Here is a 25,552-nt window from a genome sequence, read left to right as displayed (position 1 = left end):
TGCACACTGTCCATAGAGGCAAGTAGCATGTATGCGTGCAGACACTCACGCTCATGCTGTCAAACCATGCTAATGCATGCATGTCGCCCTCTCAATCGAAGTCCTACTGCGCAACACAAACGGCGAGCCCATCACCTGCGCGCCCCGGCGGTGCCTGACATTACTATTTAGACGTTTGATGGAGGCCTCCGCGAACGCCGAGCATGTATTCACCTGGCTCAACACCAACGGTCATACTCGGGAGCGCCTTTCTCATGTATATCATCCATCACAATGACAATCTTTAAAATAGCCTAGCTAGAGAGGGTACTATGGTTGGAGTATGTAGTATCGTAAGCGACCGATCATAGTGCCACTGCACACGAGTGTGTGTCTGATCGATTCATCCATTGTTTGTAAGTTATGCATGGTTGTGTGGTGTCTAATGGTGGTCCTCGAAGGCTACCTGGTGACAAGAGCGGTTGCACGGACGCCTGGTTGTCAATACGTGCCGCATACGCTTCAAAGGCTCGTCATCCATGAGTTCACATTTTACCACCACGCCAGCTGATACGTCTCCAACGTATCTATAATTTTTGATTGTTCCATGCTATTATATTATCTGGTTTGAATGATTATGGGCTTTATTATACACTTCTATATCCTTTTTGGGACTAACCTATTAACCGGATGCCCAACCCATATTGCTGTTTTATTGCCTATTTCTGTATTTCAAAGAAAAGGAATATCAAACGGAGTTCAAACGGAATGAAACCTTCGGCAACGTGATTTTTTGGAAGATTATCATCCTGGAGACTTGGAGTTCACGTCAGAAGATACTCGAGGAGCCCAGGAGATAGGGGGCACGCCCCTCTTATAGTGTGGCACCCCCCTGTCTCATGGGCCCCTCGAGCACCCCCCGACCGACTTATTTCGCCTATATAGTCCCACGTACCCTAAAAACATCCACGGAGAAGATAGATCGGGAGTTCCACCGCCGCAAGCCTTTGTAGCCACCAAAAACCTCTCAGGAGCCCTTCCCGGCACCCTGCCAGAGGGGGGATCCATCACCGGTGGCCATCTTCATCATCCCGGCGCTCTCCATGACGAGGAGGGAGTAGTTCACCCTCGGGGCTGAGGGTAATGTACCAGTAGCTATGTGTTTGATCTCTCTCTCTCTCTCGTGTTCTCTCTCGTGTTCCCTCTATGGCATGATCTTGATGTATCCCGAGCTTTGCGATTGTAGTTGGATCTTATGATGTTTCTCCCCCTCTACTCTCTTGTGATGAATTGAGTTTCCCCTTTGCACGCTCGAGGGAGCACACCGCATCTCTCTCTTCGCAAGCAACCGTGATGTTTCCGCCGCTCCCTGGCATCTTGAGGACGTTGTAGCCGTGGTGGGTCACTGCCATGAACTTGGCCAGCGTTGGATACCCTAGGATGGCATTGTATGGCAGGTAGATGTGGGCGACGTCAAAGTCGATGAGCTCGGTGCGGTAGTTGTCGCGCTGTCCGAAGGTGACAGGGAGGCGGACCTGCCCTATCGGGGTGGTGGAGCCGTCGGTAACTCCCGAGAAAGGCTTGGTAGGCGGGAGCTGATCATATGGCACTTGAAGGTTGTCGAACATCTCGATGGACAGGATGTTAAGGCCTGCGCCGCCATCGATGAGGGTCTTGGTGACCTGCACATTGCTGATGACTGGGGAATAGAGCATTGGGAGGACGCCTGCGGTAGCCGCGCACTTGAGCTGATCCGCTGAACTAAAAGTGATGGCGCACTTGGACCACCTGAGCGGGCGCATGGCCTCGAGCTTGGGGAGGACTGCGTTCACCTCGTGAGCGAACTGCTTGAAGATGCGCGAGGGGCCTGAGCTCCACCCGAGATGCAAGAGATAGCACATGGTTCCTGGAAGCCCCCAGCCCCCTCGTCCTGATGATGGTTGTCTTTCCTTCTTGGCGGTGGTGACAGCGGAGGAAGGCCTGCGTTTCCCTACGGACGGTCCTCGCGAGGCTGATCCCTCCAGGCGCCCTCACGAGGCTGATCCCTCCAGGCACCCTCGCGAGGCTGGTCCTGCCAACGATCCTCACGAGGTCGGTCGCGCCACTCCTGGCGAGGGCCACGGTCGTCCCATCATCCTCCGCCACGTCCTCCTCCTTGGTTGTAGCCCCGGTCATTGCACTCGGGGCGTCGACCGAATCGTCCTTCTCAAACTGCCCTGAGCTCATGGCAATCATTGGTGTTGTGGGTGTGGAGGTTCTGGTAGGCACAGAAAGGTCGGCTGGCCTTGGATGACTCTGGCTGGTCCCTGCCGCGCTTCGTGTCTGGCTCCGCGGCGAGCATGGCTGCTCCCTTGCGCGTGACGTCCTTGGCCTTGATCTTCTTTTCTTCTGGGTCGGCAGCTGGTAGCTCGAGGAGGGAGAGGCGCCCCTCCTCAGCCCTTGCGCACTTGGTCGCCAGGTTAAACAGCTCCAGGGATGTGCACAACTCCTCGTGGATGGCCAGCTCCTCCTTCATCTTGACGTTGCGGACGCCATCAGAGAATCCTGAAATGATGGCCTCGTCCGTGACCTTGGGGATCTTGACACAGATGTTGTTGAAGCGCTGGATGTATTTCTGTAGGGTCTCCCTAGGCTGCTGCTTGATGCGGCATAGGTCACCCTCGGTCAGGGGGTGGTTGCGAGTGCCCTGGAAGTTGGCAATGAAGCAACTACTATCTCGTCCTAGGAAGAGATCGAGCCGGGAGGCAGGTTCAGGAGCCAGGAGCGGGCACCGTCCTTGAGCGCCATGGGAAACCAGTTCACCATAACTTTCTCGTCGCCTTTGGCCACCTCTATGCTCAGCTCGTAAAGCTGCAAGAACTCTTCAGGGTCGGGGGTGCCGTCATAGCGAGGAGGCAGGTCTGGCTTGAACTTGCCCAGCCAGGCGATGCGGTGCAGCTCGGCGGTGAAGGCGCGGCAGCCCGCTGTGGCCACCGGAGCCCCTTGCTACCGTGGAGCTTGCTCTTGATGATGCCTGTGCACTGCTACGACTGGCAGTGCGCGGTCTTGTCGTGCTGGTGCAGGGAGCACAGGGGCGCCTTCTCGGGGCCGAGGGATATCTTGGCAGCTTCTTTCTTCTCCCGCGGGCGCTGGGCGTGGTGGGTCACGTCCTGGGGCCGCGCGCCTTGGATCCAGGGCACCGCGTTGGGACTGAGGTGGTGGAGGTGCTCCTTGATCCGCGTCGCCCGTACTCGGCAACGGGTGAGGCAGCGATAGGGACGGCGCGGGGTAGCCCCCTGCGGCGCTGACGATCTCGGTGATGCGGGCGAGCCAATCGTCGTAGAGGTCGTCGATGGGGTGGTAATTCAGGAGCTCGCGTGCCGTGAGCAGCTTGGCCTGCACATCCGTGGGAGCGCGTCGAGCGTGGGACGATGATCCGGCTGGAGTCATCGATGGGGTGGCGGTGCGACCGTCCCGCCGCACCGAGGGGTGCAGCGAGGACGCTTGGTGCTCGTGCCCCGCCGGGCCGGTGGCGGCGCTGGCGGCAGGAAACGGAGAACGATGAGGGGGGCCGCCGACAGGGACCGTCTGGGTGACCTGAGCGGCGTGAGCGGCCTGGCGCTCAGTGCGGGCTCGGCGAGCATCAGACATGGATGCGATGAAGCAACGGGACGCGGATCGACGGAAGGAAGAACTCCGGCGCACCCCTACCTGGCGCGCCAAATGTCGGATATCGGGTTTCGGCAAAACCCTTAAGGTCCGAACACTGGGGTGTGCACGAAGATTTCCCCCTATCAAATCTCACTCTCTCCGCCTCGTCGCGATCCCTAGGCTTAACTAAAAAAAATCACAACACAAGAGACACAAGGTTTATACTGGTTCAGGCCATCATTGTGGTGTAATACCCTACTCCAGTGTGTGGTGTGGTGGATTGCCTCTTGGGCTGATGATGGACAATACAAGGGGAAGAACAGCCTCGTGAGGCGAGGTGTTCTTGTGCTTGGTGAGTGGTTCTGGTCCGAATGGATCCGTCCGTCTCTTTGGTGGTGGCTAGTCCTATTTATAGAGGCCCTGGTCCTCTTCCCAAATATTGAGCAGGAAGGGATCCCACAACGGCCATTTTGAAAGGGGACAGCTAGTACATGCCATCCTGACTGAAGGTGGTCTTCGCCTGCCAAAGGCTCTGGTGATGACGCTGTCTTGGGCTCCACATTGACCTCCGTCTTGCCATCCTGCTAGTCCTGGTCTTGTTGCACCGATATGGAAACCTTTGCATGATGCCTTGGTACTCCGCGCCTACGCTTGCCCCCTTAGCACCAAAAGGGAAACTAGTACACTGCGCGCGCTGGCGCCCGCCTGGCCTTGGTCGTCATGGCTTGCGTCATGGGAACCTCGCGAGGTACCCCTTGCCTTGATCTCTCCGCCTCCCTCGTGAGCCTGCCTGATGAGGCCACTCCTAAGGAGGCCTTGCATCGTCCGCCCCGCGAGGCTTGGCTCCTCGCGAGGGTCTTGAATGCTTGGCTGATGAAGACGGGCCGCACTGGGCCGCTGGTGCAGCCATGCTGCGGGCCGCAGGCAGGCATGTCTGGGGACCCCCGTTCCCAGAATGCCGACACGTTTGCCATCTCCAAACCCTTACCTTTACCTTCATATGGAATGTTTTACTTTCCGTGCTATACTCTTAGAATTGCATGTGTAGGTTGATTGCTTGACTTGTGCTAATTGCTAAAATCTCCAACAACTAAAATTGGGAAAATGATAGATGTTTATTTGGTCAAATAGTCTAATCACCACCTTCTAGACATACTTTCGATCCTACACTTTAGTTTATCAACTGAATTGCCTGAGGAGAAGCAATGAGTTAAGCTTGGGGGAGTTGATATGTCTCCGCCATATCTACTTTCCCTAACACTTTTGCTCTTGTTTTGAACTCTAATTTGCATGATTTGAATGACCCGGGATGACATTGTTTTCAGCAGAATTACCATGGTGTTGTTTTTGTGCAGAAATAAAAGTTCTCGGAATTGGATGAAACTTTTTGGAGATCTTTTATGGACCAAATAAAAAATACTGGAGCAAAGATCCACTTGAGAGCCCCCCTACTACCCACAAGGCACTAGGGTGTGCCATGGTGGCTTGTGGGGCCCATGAGGCTCCGCAGACCCTAATCTCAACACTATAAATTCCTATTTCTCGAGAAAAAAATAGGAGAGAAAGTTTCATCACGTTTCACGATATGGAGCCGCCGCCACCTCCTATTCTTCATCTGGAGGGCGGATTTGGAGTCCGCTCTGGGCTCCACAGAGGGGGATTCGCCACCATCAGCATCATCAACCGTCCTTCATCAACAATTTCATGATGTTCACCGTCGGGAGTGAGTAATTTCTTCATAGGCTTGCTGGACGGTGATGGGCTGGATGAGATTTATCATGTAATCAAGTTAGTTTTGTTAGGGCTTGATCCCTAATCCATGATGTTCTGAGATTGATGTTGCTATGACTTTACTATGCTTAATGCTTGTCACTAGCGTCCGAGTGCCATGATTTCATATCTGAACCATTTATGTTTTCAATATATTTGTGTTTTTGATCCTACCATGCAATTTATATGCACCTATTACGTGTTATGATCCACATACCCCAAGGTGACAATAAGTGGGATTCTTTCCGGTGGTTACCGTAATTTGAGGAGTTCATGTATTCACTATGTGTTAATGCTTTGTTCCGGTTCTCTATTAAAACGCCTTAATATCCCTTAGTTTTCTTATGGACCCCACTCCCACGGGAGAGTAGGACAAAAGATGTCATGCAAGTTCTTTTCCATATGCACGTATGACTATATACAAAATACATGCCTACATTACATTGATGAATTGGAGCTAGTTCTGCATCGGCCTAGGTTATAACTTTTACATGATGAATGTCATCCAACATAACTATCATCACCGATCCAATGCCTATGAGCTTTTCAGGTATTGATCTTTGCTAAGTTACAACTGTTGTTGCTACTTGTCCGCACATGAACATGTCGCGGTGTACCCTTGACGCCGGGGGTGATACACCGCAGCTCACTTCGGAGGAGACCCGGCGGAAGCGCGGTACACAGGCAATCCAGCGGGCGCTTGTAGACCTGAAACCCCACATGCCCGGGAAGTACCTTGTCAGGGTGCATGGTGCCTATGGGCTGCCCTAGGTCGACCTGATCGCCCCTAGGGCCTGGACATTCGCCGCCCTGCAACAAGAAGAACAGACGAAGAACGAGAAAGAAGAACTAGGGTTAAGGAGAAAAAATAAAAGATAAAAAGTAGTAGATGATTGTTCAATTGTGTGTTTTTCAATCGGTCGTCGCGCCTTAGGTATATAAGAGGCGGCTGGACTTCCCGTGCAAGGAAAAGGCTTGCATTCATGTCCGAAATCCTAGTCAAATTCTGATTGGTTTTGTCCAAACTTTCCAAAACCGTTTGGTTTAAACTGGCTGCACCTTGTGGGTCTTTTTTGTGGTGGTAAACGACCTCGGATGGAAACAAGTCCAAAAGAAATCTTGACCATTTCGACGAGACGAACAACTTTCATGTTGAATGTGTTTTTATCAGAGGTCAGCTTGAGGGTCAAATCAGTTGTGCAAAACATGCTCTTATTCGCGCTGCCCATCAGACACGGTGTCTGGTGGGGCGCGTCATTTTTTGCCTCCTAACAGGGCTGCATTTGAATGGCTCTAACTTTTGCATACGAATTTGTATTGGGACGATTTTTATATCAAAATTGATCATTTGGACGAGACGAAGACAATTCATGTAGATCACTTCTTCATTTGAGGCCATCTTAAATAAGTTCTTGACCGTGTCAAAATCTGGTGTCAACACATGCCCCCTTATTTTTCGGCAAAGCTTGTGTGCCGAAAAATAACTTGCACATATCTTGCTCTAAGTACGATGTCAACACTCCATCGGCCATTTTGCAAGTTCTTAGGACGATAAGTTTATATCGGCCATTGCTTGTGTGAATATTTTGATGCAAGCTTGGGTGAAACGTTCTCCACTTCATTAATCCGACTATAAAGTTCCAAGGATATGCATGTCAAAACCATCCATCAACCATATTGTCCACCCTTTTGCTAGGATCTTGGAGATAATCAATAATGAACTTTCTTGAATCCTTGCTTTTGCCAACATAAAAATTTCGTTAGTAGCCGAAGCAGTGGGTTTTGGTTCGGCCTTACCTACGTTGGCAAGAATAAGAATCGGCTATTGATAGATATATGCAATACACCATGATCAACATAGTAGCCAGATGCTTGTTGTGCCAAATCATTTGCTCTTTGATTGTCATGTCTAGATATATGAGTAGTATTAAAGCAATCCAAGGTAATATTTACATCTAGACATACCTCAAGATAATTTAAAAGTGATTCATCAAAACATTGATAACCCTTGGATATTTGTTGCACTATACTAATAACGAATCACTGAAAGCCTCACTAGGTTAATCACCTATAGTAAGGAAAAGCTCCAATCTGAATAACAATGCATATTCGGCTTTGATCATTTGTGCATATATATTTTAAGCGGCATGAGGCTTCAAGAATAGCACCATAAGGATATATACAACACCAAAACTTTGGCCATTGCTACGAATTGAACCATCAAAACATAATCTCCATAGTACTAGAGAGACAAGGCTAATATCAATATTATGCATGTCATTAATCTGATGTTCAGTAATAAAATCAGCTATGATTTGGCCTCTTATAGATCTCAAAGATGCATAAGCCAAATCATGTCCAAACAAAGTATAAGCCCACTAGCCAATTCGGCAACTATGAATAGGTCTATGCAGTATGTATTCAATGACATCGGTCATGATGTCTCAACTCCATTCAAATATAAAAATAAATTTCCATGAGCATGTACCTTGTCTCGCTCTCCAATCGAACTAAGGACGATGTTAGAATACTACACCAGACATGCATTGACATACTCTTAGGACGATAGGTAAATATCGGCCATTACCATGTAAAATTCGTTCAAAGCACATATAGCCGAAACAAACAAACAAAATGTCAAATCAAGTATTTCGGCCCTTTGGATCAGCAACAAACTTGTAGCTAACCAAATGTATAGTGACTTGGTAATACCATTTCATGATGTAAGAAATTATATTGCATCCATGTATTAAAATAAGCCCATTGAGGGTTACCAATCATACCTGATGATGAATTCCATGGCATAAGCATTAATGGCATAGTTGAAGAATGTGGCACCCCGGCTCAGAGAAACCGGAACGCCCCGTATTCCAGCCAAGAGATCAAGGAGAAGTCTTCTGGAATACGGCACTGCTTAGCATAGAAGAAACCAACTTTCTATTATTACACGAATATGAATACAAGGTCTCCGATATTACAATAAATAACATTGGTACGGCAACACTACGCCATCCTCGGTTGCTCTATGCAAGCAACAGAACAACTCGAAGCAGCGGAATAACTCTTAGCAGTGGAACAACGACGATGGTGGTGAACATCACTCCGCAGGGACTCTGGTTGGAATGCTTATCCTAGCTCGCACAAACAGAAACCATGACAAGCAAGCAATTAAATCTGGCATGACCTGCAAACTGGCATGACACGCCATGTCAGTACATTGAATATACTTGCAAGCTCACAATAATCCAGAAGCATTCAAGACAAACAACAGCATGGCAATTACATGTTAAACAAGAATTATCATGATATCATCAAAACAACATGGCCTGACCAACATAAACATGATACAGTTAACACAACATGAACATGGCATGAACATATTAATCCGACAATACTATCATGCAACATGATGTCACTACAGGCACCACTTATTCTGCTCGGGCTACCTCGTAACCAACACATGCATCACTTACCAACCTCGGACATCACACGGTCATCTCAGGATCAAATCAAGCTTGGTATAAACAATACCATAGCGATCAGTAAAGGACCACAAGGAGCTTGACCTTTCCCCATGATTCTCGCACAACATCACGAATATACAACAACTCGGTATCCTTGATACCACCGTGATCCTTACGGCGATCACAACCCGACCAACACTTGGCCCGTGATCCTTATGGCGATCACAACCTGACCACTACATGGCCCGTGATCCTTATGGCAATCACTACCAACTTATCTCACTGTTATTAAGCACATTATTCTTATTACTGTTGACTCATGGTGTGACCTACTTTCGACCTGGGCCCTTATTCGCGGGCGTGGCTATCGATAGATTAATATACAATCTGTAGAGGTTAGTAAAATGTACCCACACTACAAAACCCATGGCCTCGCACTCCCATTCGGGTGGACCAACAGCGTTCCGACAAAACCGATCTACTGCCATGACACTCTCCCGGCCACTCCGACTCACTCCCCATCGGGCTAGTCCTGGGTGGCCCCGTGTCTACCTCCAAACACCTCAATCACCGTCGTGACCCAAAACATAAACGATCCCACACGGGGACATGAGCTCAAAACCAACTACGGGCACACAAGGCTTATGTCCGCCTACCTGATTAGGGTAGCGCGCGCCCATAACCTTCCCTCGTTGGAGGCACCGGCGAGAGGCACAACAATAGACCCAGTTAGGACCGTCCCATACCGGTAAGCGTGGTTGCACTGGTCAACGTCGATTCAGCGGCACCATGACTCAGCCAACACTTGTTCAAGTTCAATTTAATCCGATTAAACTTGAATGCAAACATGCTGAGCCATGATAAAATACATGAACATGATATCAACATTATCATGAGAGTATCACATAACTTCCCACCATATCAACACTAAATCATATCCACCGAGCATCACATACTGACTAGCATGACCATCTCCAACATCAACATGTACTACTAACAAGCATAAACATATGGAAGGAAATACTAGCAGGTATAACATGATCACAGAGTACAAGACAACATAGCACAAAAGTGAACATGAAAATTTAGACATCACCGGAACAACGATAACCATCTTTTCAACAAGCAACTATTTAATAAAGATTCAAGTTGAAAACCATGGCTACTGCATGACTATCATGCAAGTGGGTATTGTGGCTTGCCTGGGGGTGAAGAAAGCACCGGGGAGAAGTGAGGTGAAGCCGCGGAAAGATTCGCCGGAAAACATTCTCTCTCGGAGGGTGCTGAATAAGGGCAAGGGCATAAAGGTCATTTTCACAGTGTCAAACCATAGTGAAAAAATGACCAACAGAACGGGCTCAACAAAACTAAGAAGTGAGCGTTGGATTCACCTCAAACGGAGTTATGAATAAAATGATATTGTGTTTTTTTGCCAGGGACACATTTGTAATGAAAATAATTTCAAAGAGGGGCGTGAACAGAAAAAGTGAAAGCGCATTCGGGGAAATACATTTTCACCTTATCCAAAGGAACAGTGGCGGGGCTGACGCGTGCGGGTCCCATGGGTGGGGCCCGACACTTTTCCACGTGGGCTGGGCTGGTCAACGGCTAGAGGCCGACAAGTGGGGCCGAGAGGGGTGCGGGACCCACTGGTAGGGGCCAGGCTGGCGTCGTTGTCTTCTTCCTCGCCCTGGCCCGACTAAAGCAGAGGGGGAGCAGAGGCAGGGGAGGAGCGGCGAGGGGGCCGGCCAGCTTCGGCCATCTCCGGCCCGGCCGAGGGCACCGACGGATGCGTAGAGGCCAGCCACACCCATTCAGAGGGGAAGGGGTCGCCGGGGAGGCCTAGGACGGCAGTGGCGGGAGGCGCCATGAGGAGGACTGAAGTGGCACGGGCGGAGGTGGAGCTTGGCGATGAGGGCAACTCCGGCGAGGCTGAGGGCGTGGGGAGGTTCACTTGGATGTGGTGGAGGCGGTGGTGGAGTCCCGAGGGAGTGCGAGGGCTTGGACCGGCCGGACGGAGAGGAGGCCGAACGGCGGAGGCAGCGGCCGAGCTCCGGGATGCGTGGCCACAGGCACTCTGGCGAGGGAAAGAGGGTTGGGCCGGCTCGTGGAGGTATGGGGAGGACGGTGGACAACACCAGAGCAGGAGAGGGAGGCTGGGCTCGCCGGGACGAGGAGGAACCGAGGCGGCCGAGACGAACTCCGGCAAAAAGAAGAGGGGGTCGAGGGCTCCGGTGGACTAGGAGGGGCGAGGAGGGGCTTGGGAGCTGCGCAGGAGCTCGGGGGTCCTTTTATAGGCAGAGGGGAAGGCTCTAGAGCTCACGGACGAGCTCCCGACCGAGCTTTAATGGCGGGCTGAGGATGGACGTGGCACGGGCATGGCATTTGCGACGCATTTAAGGCGAACGGCGACGAACCATCAATCCAGGGCGATGCAGGGCATCACGGGAGCTCCAGGACATGAATGGAGGTTGAGACAAGGAGGGAGCCGACGAGAACAGGGACAAGAAGAAGCCAGAGCGCACAATGTGCATGACATCGACGTGATCACCACGCGCACTGGAGAAAACTCCGGGTTTTGGCCAGGCCGACCATGTCTAGTGGAATGACCTTAGTGACCTAAGTATAGATGAGGGAATAAATCATTCCAGGGGCAAAGAAGTGATTTGCACTTAGCTTCAAAGTAAACCAGCAGCGAAGTGTTTGTGCTGTGCAGTAGGGACACCAGCTAGGTAACTCAGTAACTATCTTGTCTGGGAGGTTTAACTATTGAAGGACATTCATCCTTGAGGTTTTGAGGGTAAAAGGATCAAGATTTACTGCAGTTGCTTCACAACTGCATACTTGGTCCAGAAATGAAGATCATGATGGTGCACTCACAAGGAGTGTCCACTTGAGGTCAAATTGGGCAAGGCTTAGTCATTTGGTCATATTAAGATGCTGTAAAAAGCTCATGCCAAATGGACAAACCAAAATAGCACTTGCATCACAAACATCTCCTCTAGACAGAAACTTGAAATAATTATGGAGGTCCAATGGCTGAATGAAATGATTCCAAATTGGGTGGAGAGATGTTTTATGGGCATAAGAATGATCTGGTAATTTATTAGGATTTTTGAAGCAATATAAAATATACTTGCTTCACAACCTGAAAATAATGCCAGAATCAAAGATTGGCTCCTGTGCTCACATAGATAATTGGATTTGGCTGCAAATGGGTGGAAGGGGTTAATATGAGCACATTAAGGAGTGTGCAAAAGTTCAACTCATTTGTCTACTCCTAGCTAGTACTTCCTTCACAATGCATTCCCTCAAACAGGAACTTTGAAAAAATCACTGAGGAAGATTGGCTAGGCAAATAAAGTTAAACTTGTGCATGAGGCAATTATTTCGACATATAAGCATGCCCAAAAAGATTGGGAGCCAATAGGAGAAATATAAATGACACTTCCTTCACAACGTGCCATTCAGGGCAGAATAGGAAATGCATTATTGGGGAATTATTTTTGAACATGGAAATGGAAAAGTTTTGCCATATTTGATCAAGATATGACCTAAACAATTTATGAGAATTATTTGGGAATTTTTGGAGTGAGGGAAATATAGGTTGCTTCACAACCTGAGACAATTTGAGTTATTCCTTTAATAGAAAAGGAATATTCCCAATAAAAAGAATATTGAGATTTGGGCTAGGATGGAAATGACAGGGCCTAGGGAAAGATTTGGGAATGACAAGACATTCTGGAAGTAAAGAAGAGGGTAGCTTCTTCAGTTTCCAGACCACTAAGCCACGGAAAAAGAAAACTCACGCAAAAACCTTGAAAAAACAAAACAAAAAGAAAGGGCCAAAAATCAGGCTGTCATAAACCTTAACCCCTTAAAGAAATCTCGTCCTCGAGATTTGGTTGCTCAGGGAACAAGTATGAATATTCTGACTTCAAGGAAACCGTTTCCAACTCGGGTATCCTTTTTCCTTCATTGTTGTTCCCATTAAATTTTTATCTGACTGGCCCTGGGGTGGTTTGATTCACTGTATCCACAATCTGACAGATCTTACCTGGCTTGCTCATTATTATATAGGATCCAATTTCTTTTTAGATCTGCTAACTAGCTGAGTGTGATTTGATTATCATGACTGAAAATGTGTTTGTCTCACAGATCCAAAAGTGATTTCCGCTGGGTGTGCCACCCGGTACTGACAACCTTTCATGTAATGATGATCAGAATTTTCTGATGAAAACTCAAGTTGTGACTCATTGCATTGGTTTTCTCCACTAAATGCAGGTCCTTTGGGGTTCCAAACAGTGAGTTAAAACATAATCGTTTCCTGACAGATTCTGACTCATCGCAGAAGTTTCTGAATCATCTTAACCGGTTCCACTGTCGTGAGTATGGGATCCGTACTAAATATTTGATTATCTCCTGACGCGGCCAGCATAAAGGGTTTGGCCTGTATGATAATATCTGTAGACTTGACGGAAAAATATTGTTCTTGATTGGCTATCCATGATGATTCATATAAGTGAGGACTCAGGCTTCCAGACTGTTGTTCCTCATGCCGATTACTCATGTTGTAGGCATATCCATGTGGATCAATACTGACTTAGACTGTCCGGGGGATCTGCACCATGGGGGTTGTATACAATTTTCATACCTGCATCACGGGTCTTGCTCCTTCATTATTGTTTTCTTGGTCTGGATCTTTGGCTGAAAGAGCTGGGCCATATTGTTTCTTTGTATGACCATGGGTACTGTTGGTGCAATTTTTCGGCAATCGTAGCTTATCCTCATTTTTCTGATAGGGTAACCCATTAAATGGCAGGTTCAACACCTCTCATTTTCTGATCGTTCGGAAATGATCATCCGAAACCCTTGCAACAAATCGGCAAATAAATCAGTAGCCACCAGAACGGTCTTTAGAACTCAGATCTGGGACATTACTGAAATAACTCAACCACGGCTCGGGACGGCCGAAAAGCAGCTCAGAGCATGAGACCGGGTTGATAAGAAGAAGGTGGTAGCTCCCTAAAATAGCCAAAAAGCAGCTATAGGGCTACTGTCACAAAAAGAAACTCAACAGTTGTACGAGAAGACCGAAAAGTAGCTCAGACTCGTGACAGTCGTTGAAGAGAGAAACAAAAATCGGCATCCACCCCGGATAGCTAGAAACAGCTCAGATCACAGGCATGGTGCCATTATTGGAGAAAAAGGGGACAAGGGCTCATCAGGATCATTTTCCAGGTTCACGGGTACTTGTAAGATCTTGATGGTATGCTCATTGCATATATATGAGGACCTGACTTCGAGACAGACGTGTATTATGACAGATTCTTGATTCCGACCAAAATGTTGCGGATCTGATTCTTGGGATTTACTGCCATATGCTGTCAATTCACAGTGTACTACCTTGTACCAATGTCTTACTGAGGAATATTTGCTGGCTTGTGCTCGAAACTTTCATCGGACAGCTTGCTGAAGAAGACTGAATATGTGCTTCAGAAGCTTACCCCCTTAAAGACTTTGCTGGGAAAAGACTCAGTACCTTATGCTGGAAGCTTTTGCGGTTGCTTACTGAAGGTAGAGTACCTTGCGCGAGAAATCATCCATATATCATACTGAGGAAGATAGATAAATCTTGGCTTGGAAACTTCTCTGGTATTTTGCGAGGGAAGATCGGGTTGCTTACACCAGAAGCTTCTTATTGTGATATGCGGACCAATTTCCACATATACAACCATCTTTGATAATCTTCTGCCAACCTTGCACACAATTTATCTTCTTGCTAATTTAATCATTTTGTTGTGATGGGTGCACGCTAATGCAAACTTGATACTGACGGTCCATCCAGGATTTCTTTTGCATCCATACAAGATATTCCCAATTTCACTGCAGTCGGCTGATAATTCCATTCTGTTTAGCTGAGTTTCCAAATATATGCATTTCTTGCCGACTCTTCGGGTCCGGTGTCGGCTGATGAGCAACTTTAATAGGGGAAAAATTTGTAACACCGAAGGCCCAAAGAAAGGGACAACAGAAACGACTAAAACAAAAGCACACAAGCATACTACTAATATAATTAATCAAGCAATCATCACATATTTTTGCTAGTCACACAATAATATGCATGCACACCTAAGCACACAGATCTCGCAGAAACTCCAGTATTGCGGTCTAGCATGCTGTGACGATGTGCATGAGGATGAATAAATGTGTGGAGGAATCGGTGTAAATAGCGCTACACCAAGTGCTAGCTTAGCCAGGTGGCAAACTGACTTAGAGGCGAGGATGTACTTGGTAATCATGCAGTGGGACACGAAGGTCGCACCCGCATTATTATCAAGCGGACGGAAAAAGAGTCGTACTCGTCCAAGAAATAGGATAGCGGGGAAAAACTCAGGCTGCTGACATTGCCCTTTCTTGATAACTAAGACCATTACGGGTTGCCAACGCGACAAAATAAAAGAATGATCCGGGATAGAAGCATGTCCGTCACCGAAATGATAGGCGTGACTGAAGGAAAGACATCGGTGCGATACCTGAGCACCATTTTTGCAAACAGTGTCGGGATCACTTGGCATCACTCTGCTGGGACAGAAATGACACCAAACACCGAAATAAAAAGGGAACTGGAGAAATGCAAAGGTGGAGCTGTAGTGGATCCAAACCGATGCCAGCTACACTCACCAGATAAACTGTTAGCGACTAAATAATAATCTATATGCATGCTATGTGACAAACAAATGCAGCAATCAAGTGCAACAAACCAATTGGGGTCTATACTACCGCTTTCTAACGTTCGCGTGGTGTAGGCGTCCTACAGCTAGACCTGCTCTGATACCAAGCGTTGTGGCACCCCGGCTCAGAGAAACTGGAACGCCCCGTACTCCAGCCCAGAGATCAAGGAGAAGTCTTCTGGAATACGACACTACTTAGCATAGAAGAAACCAGCTTTCTATTATTACATGAATATGAAGACAAGGTCTCCGATATTACAATGAATAACATCGATACGGCGACACTACGCCATCCTCAGTTGCTCCATGCAAGCAGCAGAACAACTCGAAGTAGTGGAATAACTCTTAGCAGCGGAACAATGACGACAGTGGTGAACATCACTCCGCAGGGACTCTGGCTAGAACGCTTATCTTAGCTCGCACGAACGGAAACAACGACAAGCAAGCAATCAAATCCGGCATGACCCGCAAACTGGCATGACACGCCAGGTCAGTACATTGAATGTACTTGCAAGCTCACAATAATCCAAAAGCATTCAAGACAAACAACAACATGGCAATTACAGGTTAAACAAGAATTATCATGATATCATCAAAACAACATGGCCTGACCGACATAAACATGATACAGTTAACACAACATGAACATGGCATGAACATATTAATCAGACAATACTATCATGTAACATGATGTCACTACAGGCACCACTTATTCTGCTCGGGCTACCTCGTAACCAACACATGCATCACTTACCAACCTCAGACATCACACGATCATCTCAGGATCAAATCAAGCTTGGTATAAACAATACCGTAGTGATCAGTAAAGGACCACAAGGAGCTTGACCTTTCCCCACGATTCTCGCACAACATCATGAATATACAGCAACTCGGTATCCTCGATACCACCGTGATCCTTACGGCGATCACAACCCGACCAACACTTGGCCCGTGATCCTTACGGTGATCACAACCCGACCACTACATGGCCCGTGAACCTTACGGCAATCACTACCAACTTATCTTAGTGTTATTAAACACATTATTATTATTACTGTTGACTCATGGTATGACCTACTTTCGACCTGGGGCCCTTATCCGCGAGCGCGGCTATCGATAGATTAATATACACTCTGCAGAGGTTAGTACGCTGTACCCACACTACAGAACCCATGGCCTCGCACTCCCATTCGGGTGGACCAACAACGTTCCGACAAAACCGATCTACTGCCATGACACTCTCCCGGCCACTCCGACTCACTCCCCATCGGGCTTGTCCTGGGTGGCCCCGTGTCTACCTCCAGACACCTCGATCACCGTCGTGACCCAAAACATAAACGATCCCACACGGGGACATGAGCTCAAAACCAACTAGGGGCACACAAGGCTTATGTCCGCCTACCTGATCATGGTAGCGTGCGCCCATAACCTTCCCTCGTTGGAGGCACCGGCGAGAGGCACAACAATAGACCCAGTTAGGACCGTCCCATACCGGTAAGCGTGGTAGCACTGGTCAGCATCGATTCAGCGGCACCATGACTCAGCCAATAGTTGTTCAAGTTCAATTTAATCCGGTTAAACTTGAATGCAAACATGCTGAGCCATGATAAAATACATGAACATGATATCAACATTATCATGAGAGTATCACATAACTTTCCACCATATCAACATTAAATCATATCCACCGAGCATCACATACTGACTAGCATGACCATCTCCAACATCAACATGTACTAGTAACAAGCATAAACATATGGAAGGAAATACTAGCAGGTATAACATGATCACAGAGTACAAGACAACATAGCACAAAAGTGAACATGCAAATTTAGACATCACCGGAACAACGATAACCATCTTTTCAACAAGCAACTATTTAATAAAGATTCAAGTTGGAAACCATGGCTACTGCATGACTATCATGCAAGTGGGTATTGTGGCTTGCCTAGGGGTGAAGAAAGCACCGGGGAGAAGTGCGATGAAGCCACGAAAAGATTCGCCGGAAATCGTTCTCTCCCGGAGGGGGCTGAATAAGGGCAAGGGCATAAAGGTCATTTTCACAGTGTCAAACCATAGTGAAAACATGGCCAACAAAACGGGCTCAACAAAACGAAGAAGTGAGCGTTGGATTCACCTCAAACGGAGTTACGAATAAAAACATATTGAGGTTTTTCTACCAAGGACCCATCTGTAATTAAAACAATTTCAACCAGGGGCCTAAACATAAAAAGTGAAAGAGCATTCGGGGAAATACGTTTTCACCTTATCCAAAGGAACAGTGGCAAGGCTAACGCGTGCGGGTCTTACGGGTGGGGCCCGACACTTTTCCACGTGGGCTCGGCTGGTCAACGGCCAAAGGCCGACAAGTGGGGCCGAGAGGGGCGCGGGACCCACTGGCAGGGGCTAGGCTGGCGTCGTTGTCTTCTTCCTCGCCTTGGCCCGACTGAAGCTGAGGAGGAGTAGAGGTAGGGGATGAGCGGCGAGGGGGCCGGCCAGCTCCGGCCATCTCCGGCCCGGCCGAGGGAACCGGTGGATGCACAGAGGACAAAACGGGCTCAACAAAACGAAGAAGTGAGCGTTGGATTCACCTCAAACGGAGTTACGAATAAAAACATATTGAGGTTTTTCTACCAAGGACCCATCTGTAATTAAAACAATTTCAACCAGGGGCCTAAACATAAAAAGTGAAAGAGCATTCGGGGAAATACGTTTTCACCTTATCCAAAGGAACAGTGGCAAGGCTAACGCGTGCGGGTCTTACGGGTGGGGCCCGACACTTTTCCACGTGGGCTCGGCTGGTCAACGGCCAAAGGCCGACAAGTGGGGCCGAGAGGGGCGCGGGACCCACTGGCAGGGGCTAGGCTGGCGTCGTTGTCTTCTTCCTCGCCTTGGCCCGACTGAAGCTGTGGAGGAGTAGAGGTAGGGGATGAGCGGCGAGGGGGCCGGCCAGCTCCGGCCATCTCCGGCCCGGCCGAGGGAACCGGTGGATGCACAGAGGCCAGCCGCACCCATTTAGAGGGGAAGGGGTCGCCGGGGAGGCCTAGGACGGCGGCGGCGGGCGGCGCCATGAGGAGGACAGAAGCGGCACGGGCGGAGGTGGAGCTCGGTGATGAGGGCAACTCCGGCGAGGCTGAGGGCGTGGGGAGGTTCGCCTGGACATGGTGGAGGCGGTGGTAGAGTCCGGAGGGAGTGGGAGGGCTTGGACCGGCTAGACGGAGAGGAAGCCGAATGGCGGAGGCGGCGGCCGAGCTCCGGGAGGCACGACCAGAGGCACTCCGGCGAGGGAAAGAGGGTTGGGGCGGCTCGTGGAGGCATGGGGAGGACGATGGACAACACCAGAGCAGGAGAGGGAGGCTAGGCTCACCGGAACGAGGAGGAACCGAGGCGGCTGAGACGAACTCCGGTGAAAAGAAGAGGGGGCCGAGGGCTCCGGTGGACTAGGAGGGGAGAGGAGGGGCTTGGGAGCTGCGGAGGAGTTTGGGGGTCCTTTTATAGGCAGAGGGGAAGGCTCTGGAGCTACGGACGAGCTCCCGACCGAGCTTTAATGGCGGGTAGAGGCTGGATGCAGCAGGGGCATGGTGTTTGCGATGCATTTAAGGCAAACGGCGACAATCCATCAATCCAGGGCAATGCAGGGCATCACAGGGGAGCTCCAGGACATGAATGGAGGTCGAGACGAGGAGGGAGCCAACGAGAACAGGAATAAGAAGAAGCCAGAGCGCGCAATGTGCGTGACATCAGCATGATCACCACGCGCACTAGAGCAAACTCCGGGTTTTGGCTAGGCCGACCATGTCTAGTGGAATGACCTTAGTGACCTAAGTATAGATGAGGGAATAAATCATTCCACGGGCAAAGAAGTGATTTGCACTTAGCTCCAAAGTAAACCAGCAGCCAAGTGTTTGTGCTGTGCAGTGGGGACACCAGCTAGGTAACTCACTAACTATCTTGTCTGGGAGGTTTAACTATTGAAGGACATTCATCCTGGAGGTTTTGAGGGTAAAAGGATCAAGATTTACTGCAGTTGCTTCACAACTGCATACTTGGTCCAGAAATGAAGATCATGAAGGTGCACTCAAAAGGAGTGTCCACGTGAGCTCAAATTGGGCAAGGCTTAGTCATTTGGTCATATTAAGATGCTATAAAAAGCTCATGCCAAATGGACAAACCAAAATAGCACTTGCTTCACAAACATCTCCTCTGGACAAAAACTTGAAATAATTATGGAGGTCAAATGGCTAAATTAAATGATGCCAAATTGGTTGGAGAGATGTTTTATGGGCATAAGAATGATCTAGTAATTTATCAGGATTTTTGAAGCAATATAAAATATACTTGCTTCACAACCTGAAAATAATGCCAGAATCAAAGATTGGCTCCTGTGCTCACATAGATAATTGGATTGGGCTGCAAATGGGTGGAAGGGTCTAATATGAGCACATTAATGAGTGTTGAAAAGTTCAACTCATTTGGCTACTCCTAGCTAGTACTTCCTTCACAATGCATTCCCTCAGACAAGAACTTTGAAAAATTAATGAGGAAGATTGTCTAGGCAACTAAAGTTGAACTTGTGCATGAGTCAATTATTTGGACATATAAGCATGCTCAAAAAGGTTGGGAGCCAATAGGAGAAATATAAATGAAACTTCCTTCACAACGTGCCATTCAGGGCAGAATAGGAAATGAATTATTGGGGAATTATTTTTGAACATGGCAATGAAATTTTTTGCCATATTTGATCAAGATATGACCCAAAAAATTTATGAGAACTATTTGGGAATTTTTGGAGTGAGGGAAATATATGTTGCTTCACAACCTAAGGCAATTTGAGTTCTTCCTTTAATAGAAAAGGAATATTCCCAATAAAAAGAATATTGGGATTTGGGCTAGGATGGAAATGACATGGCCTAGGGAAAGATTTGGGAATGACAAGCCACTCTGGAAGCAAAGAAGAGGGCATCTTCTTTAGTTTCCAGACCACTAAGCCATGGAAAAAGAAAACTCACGCAAAAACGGAAAAACAAAAGAAAAAGAAAGGGCCAAAAATCAGGCTGTCATAAAGAATATGGATAATGTGTAGACCGAAGATGCTGAAACGTTCGGCTTGGTCCTTCATAGTTTTCACTCTTTTCATTCTTCACCTTTGTCGCACTTCTTGTAATGGAAGCTTGCACATAATTCTTATTTTGAGCACTTCCTTCGGGAACCCGTGCCATGTTCCTTTCTTCAAGTTCTTGTGCACTAAGTTTTTGTAATTTCTTATTTTGCCAATATGATAAGCCGAGTATGCACCCCGGCTGTGATTTTGTTTGAAGCAATGACAATTCTTGTTTTACCTTGTGCACTTTCAACTTCTTTTCTTCAGATTTGGCACTTTGATTCTCGACAATTGATTGCTTCATCTCATTGGCTTTAGTAGTCAATGTTAACACTTTAATTGGCTCTTTATCCTTTAAGATCAAATCTGAATTGCCACTCTTGCGACCATCTTTTTAACTTGATATACTTGTTTGATCACCTCTTTCTTCTTTCTTGAGCTCCGGACTGATTCTTTCTTATTTGAACGGTCTTGAACATAGGACTGCTCACTGAATGTTGATCTTCTTGGAGCTGCATAATAATGGTGGGATGGTCTAAAATATGATGGAGAATGTGCCATTGTATCATACCTGTCCCATGATGAATATCGATCTACATGAGCATAGGGAGGCATCCACGGGATTGGCAATGGCGATCCAAAATAAGGATATGAACACGTTGCATAAAAATTCTCTTCTTGCCAATACCGATTCTTGGATTTGCACCTAGGGGGTGATCTTGATGCTGTTGCATTACTCGGCTGGTAAGCACCATTCTCTTCACTTTTCTTTTGATATTTATCTAATAACTGTGCAAAAGTAACCTTGGATTTCTTGTGCTTGTGCTTATTGAAGCCTTTATCTCCTTTGGTTTTGCTTACATCGATCTTTGGATTGCTTTGTTGCCCCCCAGTCCTTGGCGTCTTCATTGTATCTTCGATAGAACTCATGCCTTCAAGAATATTTTCATTGTGCTCTTGAACAACTTCTTTACTTGAAAACTTGATCCCATCACCTACAGTTTTTACCTTCTCATCTTTAAAGGAATTGTCTTGGAACAGCCGATTCAAAAACTTTTTTCCATTAGGACCAATCGGAATAGACTAGTCATCCCTTGGTGTTTCAACATATTTTAATCGTCCTTTATCAATGGTCGATTTAACTATTTGATGAAACATGTTGCAATCCTCAAAATTATGCTTGGATGAATCATGCAACTTGCAGTACATTCGTCCTTGGATTGATGGCTTCACAAGGTGATCAAGAACTCTAATGTAATTATTTTTCAGCAATAAATCAAATATTTGATCACACATGCTTGAATTGAAGGCAAACTTTTTATTCTCTAGCCGATCTTGCTGTGAGAACGGCTTTGGAGTTAAGCAAACGAATAGTTCAGATTTTGCATTACCCCATTCAGCTATGCATTGTGTTTTGCACTCTATCTCCGATGACTTTGAAAAGGAAATTATAATATCATCGGTTTTCTCAACAGAGTATAACATTGGCTTTAAATTTTTGAAATCAAAGTAGTTAGAACATACATGTCTCAATTGAGCCCATGCGTAAGCCAAGTATGAAGTAAGCAAAGATACCCAATTAGATATGAACTTTAAATGAAGCAATGGGAAAAGCTTTGGTTGTAGTAATAAGTCACTATAGGTCTCTTTAAATGGTACAATATATTGACCGACATGCTTTGTAACAATTTTATTGCTAACAAGTAAATTTTCCTTCATCATTGGTCCTTCAAAATTACTTATAAGATCTTTTTTAATAGATGTATCAACAATAAAGTTGCGACCAAATCTGAAAATAGGTAAATCACTTGCTCGACATACCTCTTTGAATATGTTGGGAGAGCATGACAATGGTGTAATTTGAATGATACTTTGTTCCACTTTTAGTTGGCTCCCCAACGCCTTGGCATCCTCTTTTTCTTCAATAGATTCGGCAGATATGATATTTGATTCGGCTTTTCCAGTAACCAAATTTTCTTTCTTACTTTAATCAATACTTTTATCTTTTTGAATTTCCAAGGCCTTTCGCTCTTGTCTAATTTTAGCCCACATCTTAGCTTGGCGAGCTTTAAACTTTTTCATCTCAATTTCCATCCACTCCTCAGGAGTTTCCCCCCCCCCCAATACTTTGAGACTCTTCCGACAATGAGGTGCCGAAACTTTGCAATTGTTTAGGGGTACACTGGATGGTACAACACTGGGCGAATACATCATTTTCACAACTCTAGCTTTTACAACAGCAAAATCATGAGGCTTCCCGCCTTCTATTAGTTCCTGTCGAATGGAGTTGCACAAATCCCAAGAAAATGTAAGCTTGTTCTCAATTACCCAGTCTGGATAAGGTTGCCAACCGATGCTTTTAGACTCTTTCAGCAATGAGATGCTGCCAAAATTTTGTAATTGTGTAGGGGGAACATGATATGCCACGGTAGTATGTGAAGGCATTTGTGCTCCTGTAAAAGTTTCACTTATTCGGCCATGACCATTAAGGTGAGAAGCCAAATTATGGACATCAACAATTGCGTATGGTGCTAAAAACCTAGTAGCATGAGGTGTAGCATATGATGTTTGAGGGTAATTGGCCGAATAACTAGTAGTAGCCTGGCCAATTCCCCTATCCACCAACATGTTTGGATTAACATACTGCGAGTTATTTGCCAATGAATAAAAAGTTGAAACACTTTGTTGCATACTATTGGAAATTCCTACATGGGGTGTCACAACTTGATTAACGGAACTCATCATGTTGTTCATCAGCATTTAGAATTGTGGGGTTGCCGATGCATGGGAGTTGGGATACATATGTTGCATGTTGCTAAAATTATATGAAGTTGAAGCATGAAGATTATTCTGAATCGGCCGATGCGCATAATTGGTGTTTGTTAACGTAGTAATTCAAAAAGGTTTTCCTATGATCACGCAAGATCTATCTAGGAGATGCATAGCAACGAGACGGGAGAGTATGTCCATGTACCCTCGTAGACCGAAAGCGGAAGCGTTTAGTTAACGCGGTTGATGTAGTCGAACATTTCATGATCCAACCGATCTAAGCACCAAACAAACGGCACCTCCACGTTCAACACACGTTCAGCCCGATGACGTCCCTCGATCTCTTGATCCAGTTGAGGACGAGGGAGAGTTTCGTCAGCACGACGGCGTGGCGACGGTTTTGATGATGTTGCCGGCGCACGGCTTCGCCTAAGCACTACGACGATATGACCAAGGTGTGTAACTGTGGAGGGGGGCACCACACACGGCTAAGAGATTATCTATTGTGCTTTGGGGTGCCGCATGCCCCCGTATATAAAGGAGGGAGGGAGGAGGTCGGCGGCCAGGAGGGGCACGCCTATAGGGGAGTCCAACCAGGGTTCTCAATCCTAGTTGGAGTCCCCTTCCTTTTTCCAAGAGGGGGAGAGGGAAGGAGTAGGAGAGGGAGAAGGAAAGAGGGGGCGCTGCCCCCTCCCTAGTCCAATTCGGACCTGCCATGGGGGCGGCCATCCTGCGGCCCTCCTCTCTTCACTAAAGCCCATTAAGGCCCACTACTTCCCCCGGGGGGTTCCGGTAACCTCTCGGTACTCCGAAAAATGTCTGAACTCTCCTGAAACCTTTCCGGTGTCCAAACATAACCTTCCAATATATCAATCTTTATGTCTCGACCATTTCGAGACTCCTCGTCATGTCCATGATCTCATCCGGGACTCTGAACAAACTTCATCAGTCATCAAAACACACATAACTGCACGCGGACCCTACGGGTTCGAGAACTATGTAGACATGATCGAGACACATCTACGATCATATTGGCTCCTACATATTCTACGAAGATCTTTATCGGTCAAACTGTATAACAACATACGTTGTTCCCTTTATCATCAGTATGTTACTTGCCCGATATTCGATCGTCGGTATCATCATACCTAGTTCAATCTCGTTACCGGCAAGTCTCTTTACTCGTTCTGTAATACTTCATCCCGCAACTAACTCATTAATCACATTACTTGCAAGGCTTATAGTGATGAGCATTACCGAGAGGGCCCAGAGATACCTCTCCGATACACGAAGTGACAAATCCTAATCTCGATCTATGCCAACCCAACAAACACCTTCGGAGACACCTGTAGAGCATCTTTATAATCACCCAGTTACGTTGTGATGTTTGATAGCACACAAGGTGTTCCTCCGGTCTTCGGGAGTTGCATAATCTCATAGTTTGAGGAACATGTATAAAGCAGTAGCAATGAAACTGTAACAATCATAATGCTACGCTAATGGATGGGTCTTTTCCATCACATCATTCTCCTAATGATGTGATCCCTTTCATCAAATGACAACACATGTCTATGGTTAGGAAACTTAACCATCTTTGATTAACGAGCTAGTCAAGTAGAGGCATACTAGGGACACAGTGTATTGTCTATGTAATCACACATGTACTAAGATTCCGGTTAATACAATTCTAGCATGAATAATAAACATTTATCATGATTACCTCTAGGGCATATTTCCTTCAGTCCCCCACTTGCACTAGAGTCAATATTCTAGTTCACATCAACATATGATTTAACACCAATAGTTCACATGTGTATGTGATTAACACCCATAGTTCACATCGCCATGTGACCAACAACCAAAGGGTTTACTAGAGTCAATAATCTAGTTCACATTGCTATGTTATTAATACCCAACGAGTACTAAGTTGTGATCATGTTTTGCTTGTGAGAGAAGTTTAGTCAACGGGTCTGCTAAATTCAGAGCCATATGTATTTTGCAAATTTTCTATGTCTACAATGCTCTGCATGGAACTACTCTAGCTAATTGCTCCCATATTCAATATGTATCCAGATAGAGACTCAGAGTCATCCGGATTGTAAAGC

The sequence above is a fragment of the Triticum aestivum genome, chromosome 1B (genome assembly GCF_018294505.1).
Source record: "Triticum aestivum cultivar Chinese Spring chromosome 1B, IWGSC CS RefSeq v2.1, whole genome shotgun sequence".
In the NCBI taxonomy this organism is placed as follows: Eukaryota; Viridiplantae; Streptophyta; class Magnoliopsida; order Poales; family Poaceae; genus Triticum; species Triticum aestivum.
This window is presented reverse-complemented; position numbering follows the sequence as displayed.